A 6,535-nucleotide genomic window follows, 5' to 3' on the forward strand; every position below is an offset into this window, starting at 1 on the left:
GTTTTTTTTAAGTCTGGGGACTTCTTTTTTAATAGGTTTACAGAGCAAATTTTACAAATGCCTCTATAGGCACAAACTTATAGAACAAATAAACAGTAGCATCTATATGGTGCTAAATTGACAGTCAATAATTGTACAAGAGTTCCAGTACCCCTGAAGTTCATGCCAAGATTGCAGAAAGCCACTGAGGCCACACAGTGTGTGGCAAAGCTGCTTACATGCACTGAGACCTAAACTTCATAATATCTGAAGCTCTCAACATGAAGCCTATGAACTCAGAATTTTCATCATTAGAGGACTTGGGGATGGCTAACACAGAAAGTGGGGGTGCATAATATAATTGGTGAAATAGAGAAGTTGAATGTGCTGTGGGCTACTCAAGCCTGAATAGTGGAAACCAAATGATGCTCCCAGGGTTGCAATACATAAGACATGGACACATATGAGAGAGCATTTCCCCTGCTGTGTTACTATCTTTCTCTGGTCCAGCATTTTCTTTCCATCCTCTAAAGTCATTATTTTGGACAAGGAATGTTTGTTCTCTAGCACCGTACGTTAGGTGTGCGAAGCTTACTTTCTTTTATAGTACTTCTTACTTAATGATTGCATTAAGTTCAGAAGAGAATCTAATTTTGAACAGTGTTGGCAATGTTAAGACTTTGGAAACTCTGAGAGGTACATAAAATATATTTGTCCTTTGAGATGCTTGTGAGAATTTAGGAGCCAAGAGTGGAATTTTATCGCTTAAAGTGACAGGTTTGGATCTCATGTTGCAAGGCAATAGACATGTGATCATTTATATTACTTGTTGGTGTGACCAGCTATAGAGAGGTCCAGAACCCCGGGAGAACAGAGCCCACAGATTCAACTAAGTAGAGCTTATAGTCTACTGAGAAGGTCTCAGAGACTCAAGCGGTAATCACAAAGCAGGTATGTGTCTGTGCTAGGTCCTTTGCATTTAAGTAGCTTGGTGTTCTTGCAGGATTTCTAACAGTGTGAGTGCGGATATATCTAATACTTTGCCTGATTTTGGATCTTTTTCCTATTACTGGGTTGTCCCACCACAGCCTTAATGTGTGGGGTTTTGCCTAAACTTATTAGATTTGTCATGCAGTATTTGACTGATATCCCTGAGCGCCCTTCTCTGTTCTAAAGAGAAGTAGAAAAGAGGATCTACAGAAGAGAGGAAGTTTTTGTGTCAGAGACTCAAGGGAGTGGAGGAAGGGAAACTGTTGTTGGGATGTAATGTATGCAAGAAGAATAAATTTCAAAATAAAACAATAGAGAAAGAAATACCTACAAGATACAAATTTTTTGTGTCTGTGAAAGTGATTCTAGAGAGAATTAGCTAAGCTTAAAACACTCACCCAGATTTGAGTGGTGCTACCTGTGACCCTGAATACTTGATGGAAGAATAAAATGCAGGACAGATACAAAAGGCTGACCACCAGTATTCTTTATATCCCATCTGAGCATGTCCTCTATGAGTCCCAGTCTTTTGCACCCGCCATGATGAACCACATTTCACCTTTCATGTAAAGATGAACGAACTTTTATCACCTCAGCCTGTGAACCAAAGAAATTCTTCTCTTAATTGTTCTTTCAGCTATGTGGTCACAACAACATAATGGAACACATACTTCAGGTCCTGTTGAAATTCAGAACACATCTTAGATTTTTCATTCCATCATTATAACAGGGAAAAAGGTTTTGTCCCCATTTGACTTCAACTATGAGAATTAGCCTCTAGGTAACTAAAGAACAACAGCAAATCATCAATATTCACATATACTTTTCCCATATTACAAAACATGTCTAAGCCAAATTCATGAACATTTAATAGTCAGTTTTCCCTATTGCATTAAATAAAGACCAAATATCTTGAAGTAATGATCATATCATGATATCTGACCAAATGATGGATATTTTAGAGATTTTAAGGACAGTAGATAGAAAGATTTGAGTATTGCCAGAAATAAAATCAGAGAAAATATTTTCTACATTATAGTTGAGAGATGAATGCAAATATCAGCCCTAACAAAAGTACCCTTCCAGGTAAGTAGCTGTCTTCACAACACAAATGAAAATATCTAACTTTTGACAGTGTAGTTTGCAGCAGATGCAAGCATCTTAAGGAAAGCCATACAATTATCTATGTGGCAATTATCTAGAAATAGCATATCTTTCACCTTCCTCTTTTCTCTATTGAAACTCAACAGTTGAATTAGCACCCTTGCAGATCACTGAGTCTGGAAAGACACATAAACAGCATTTACAACCTTTTATTTGAGCAGATTTACCTACATGTCGAAATATGATTTACATCACTTGAACTGATGCCCTGAGATGAAAATTAAATATAATCTTAAGCCAACCTATTTATCTTTCTCTGTTATTTAGATATATAAAAAAGAATAGTAGAGAGCAAGATAATTGCACAGATATAGTATACATCAAAATAATTACCATATTTTTAAAACTTTTCAGAAATTTTGTTTACAGATGCTAAGAGTTGAATGTTGGTTATTAGAAGTAAAAGGAACAAAATCAGAGAAGGATCGGAGGGGACATCGGTGTGTATTACAGTGATCTTAATATCAGATTACATAGTTCTGGGGCCAGAAACATGAAAATTCTTACCAGTTTTGGAAATGGTGTTTGAATAATGATTAATAATCAATATATTTTAAAATTTATTTTAGCTCTTTTATGCATAATAATAAAATGAAAACTCAATAATCATAACATGTCCAACATAAAATACTGCTGTTTAAACCTAATAGAACAATTACAATATTTAACCATGTCTTTGTCCACAAGGAAATTATAATACATGTATATAAATTCCACCTTTTGAAAATGACACAAATAAAATTAAGAATCACATAGAAGAAAACAAAGTACTCATAATAATAGACACTGTAAATTATTGAAAGGAAAAACTTACATTTAAACCCTTAGTTTGAATGCGATACTGATAACACTAAAGCACAAATGACAAGAAATATTTAAATTCAAAGACACGTGACTCAGCCAAACAATTGAATAGCTAAGAATAATCTCTAAAAGGTGGTATATAAGAAAAGTAAAAATAATGAAAACAAAGAACAGCAAAATTTATCTTTAAAGACATGAAAAGTTAGATATTAATTGTGAACTCTGATAAGTTATATGTTTCCCTAAGCATGTATAAGAACAGTTGTAACACAAGTTATGAATAAGTAGATTGTTTGCCTACGAAAATATTTCTAAAGACTTAGATAATTCAGGTACAACTGTGCTAGAATTTATACCTGATATAAAATTTATTAGAATAGTTGTATTTTAATAATAGTTAGACTACTTTATGAATGATTCTAATGAAAACATGTCTCATTGATTGCAGCATTTTAGTGTTTATGTATTTTAAAATTAAAATATAAATATATCTCTCCCATTTTATCTTTTCAAAACTTCCTCTTTCTTCTCCATCATCCTCTCCTATGTTGGCTGCCTCTCAAATTCAATGCTCCTTTTGATTTGATTATTATTACTATTATATGCATGTATATATGTGTAAATTCACACAACAATATATAAATATAACCTGCCAAACTTGTGTATTGTTGCTTGTATGTAAATCATTACACTGTTACACTTGATATCAGGTAATCAATTAATGGGATCATCCCTCTTCTTAATATATGTATGCATTCACTTTTCTACAAAGATGTTTATGGATAACTTATTTATCTAAAAATTATATACCTTATATAGATTTCACATATACTTCACATAAGTGTGATTAATTTGCATTTATTCAGAAAAAATTAAGAAATGCATGCTACAAATTTGAATATAGCAAAATATTATGCACAAAGCATAAATCAAAACTGTATTTAACTGTAGAAATACAATTTAGGTGTGGAGAACTTTGTGACAGAGACCACATGGTGTGGGGAAAACTAAGTTAAAATGTCACTGAATTATATTGCTTCTCCTAGGATACATATACATGCACACACACACACACATTTATGCAGTCTGTAGCTGCATAAATGATTCAGAAACAAAACAAAACAGCAATCTTAACATTACATCACACTGATCATGCCCCAGTATTTAAACTCAGAAAATAACCCTACCCCATCCCCACATCTCTAAAGGAGATATAGAGAAGGAGAAATAGAGGACCATACAAATAATTTTAGCTTTCTCATAGTAGTATTTTTCTTGTAGCAAACACAAAACTCTAGCTTATGCATTCTTTTTATTTCTTCATTTCCTTTTATTGAAAATAGATTTTTCACATATAATGCATCTTGATAAAATTTCCCCTCTCTACTCCTCCCAGTTCCTCCACACCTATACTAACCTTAGGATGCAGCCCTTTCCTTTCTCTCATTTTGAAAAGAATAGGCTTCTATAAGATAAAACCAACACTATTACACGGAGGCTGGAAAAGGAAATTAAAGAGAAGTAAGAAAGCCCAAATAGAAGATGCAAGAGCCAGAGTCCAACTCATTCACATGCTCAAGTATTTCATAAAGAATACTAAACTGAAAGCTCTTGTATATGTGAAAATGACCTGGTGTAGACCGTTGTAGGTCCTATGCTCGCTGCTTCAGTCTCTGAGTTCATATGCACCTTACTCTCCTGATTTCCTACTACATTCTTTCTGGGTGCTATGCTCTTTCTGTCTCCTCTTCTGAACTCTGAAGGAAGGAATTTTGTGTCACTATCTATTTAGTGCTGTGAATATCAAGGACTCTCCTTTTTTTTCTGACAATATCTGATTGTGAGTTTCTTAATATCTTTCTGTCTGCAGAAGAAGTTTCTCTGATGATGAATGAATAAGGCAGTAAACTCTACGTGTAGTAAAGTATCATTTAGAATCATTTTATTGTTACTTTTTTTTTAGGTCAGTAGAATTTGGTTTTACCCTAGGTCTCTGGGTTACCTTGTCTGCTGCCCTTGGTCACCCAAGCAGTGTTGGGTAGGGTTTTCATCTCATGAAGTGGGTCTTAGTCAAACCAGTACAGACTGGCTACTCTCATACATTCTGTGCTACTTGTGCCTATTGCAGGTAAGACTGATTATAGGGCAAAATTTTATGGCTGTGTTGGTATTTATGTTCCTCATTTGGTAGCCTGAAGTATATCTCCTTTCACCAAAGATACTAGAGCATAGGTGTGAAAACTACTGGAATTGATGTGCATTTGAGAAGTGGTATAGAAAACTGGAGCAGTAGCAATTTAATTAAAATATAAGAAGGTGACCCTAATGAGATATCTTTATAATGGGAGAGACAGAGTGTCAATTGACCATCTCTTGCCATCAAACAAGGTTTTCAGTTCCAGAACTGGCTTGTATTTGATTGAGCTGTTAGCCAAGAGGGTCCCAAAGAAATCACTAAACACCCAGTCTGATGACAAGACAGTGGATTGCCTTGTACACACTGACAGTGAGGCCATTGCTGAGGGCCACACCCACACAATGCATTGAATATAGATAAGTAGAACTGGTGCCTACAAAGAGCTTATGAATTGTATTGCTTCTCCTAGGATACATACACATGCACACACACACACACACACACACACACACACACACACACACACACAGAGGTATTTGGAAAATACAGAAAAGAACTGTACCAACACAAAGTCTAATTCAGGTAGATGTTCCTTTCTTTAGAGAAAATACAAAATGAACAACCTTACTTTAATCTTACCAAATTTTATTAGAATTACCTTGGAAAACAAATTTTACCTATTTAAAAACACAATAATGTTTCCAGGCAAAGATGCTATAATGGGGATGGATAATGCATGCACTTCAAGGCAGACATTAGTTCTCATTTGATATGGACCTGGAGTTTTCCATTGTAGGAGAATATTTTAAATGAATTGACTAAAAATTACTCTTAATAAGAGAAATGATAGACTAATTTTCAGTGAATGAAAGACGCTTAAATGTACTTTAGTTTTATTCATTACTAAGTATGAAATACCTGTGATAAATACTGAATTGGAGTATATGGAACCATGACAAGGAGACATGGCATAATTTCTAGTTCTATTGTTAATTTTAGAATTTATCTCTTCCAAACATTTCTATGTACTAATTAATCTATTTGGCTAACTAAAATATATTACAAAATTTCACTACGATATTAAAGCAAGTAAGATATAGGAAAGATAGGCCTTACAGAAAATATTAACCTTTTGGGTTTTGTTTGTTTGTTTGTTTGTTTTAAGTTTTATTGCATTATGATGAGAAAAGTTACATGATTTCAATTTATCTGAATTTGTTAACATTTAAAAACATATTTTAAGTAAATAGAATTAAGTCACATTCTTGTTTCCTTTTGTACTCCAGCTCCCGCCAGAGAGCCCACTTCAATACCTACTATATCTTTTTTGTCATATTCTTTAAAATTTATAAAATACTATAACAATAAAAATGAGTACTATAAAAATTGTTTGATAGAAAACAACAATCACTTGAACAGTCATGTAGATGTTTGTCTACAGCAATACTGAAAATACATACG

The 6,535-nt window shown here is 33.7% G+C and overlaps 1 protein-coding gene across 8 annotated transcripts in view; it reads left to right on the plus strand.

Annotated features, from left to right (window-relative positions):
* The window catches only part of Mgat4c (MGAT4 family member C), a 713,319-nt gene that overhangs the window by 627,285 nt on the left and 79,499 nt on the right, over positions 1-6,535 (plus strand). The gene's annotated exons all lie outside the window — the stretch shown is intronic.

Source organism: Mastomys coucha, unplaced genomic scaffold (assembly GCF_008632895.1).
Source record: "Mastomys coucha isolate ucsf_1 unplaced genomic scaffold, UCSF_Mcou_1 pScaffold4, whole genome shotgun sequence".
Taxonomy (NCBI): Eukaryota; Metazoa; Chordata; class Mammalia; order Rodentia; family Muridae; genus Mastomys; species Mastomys coucha.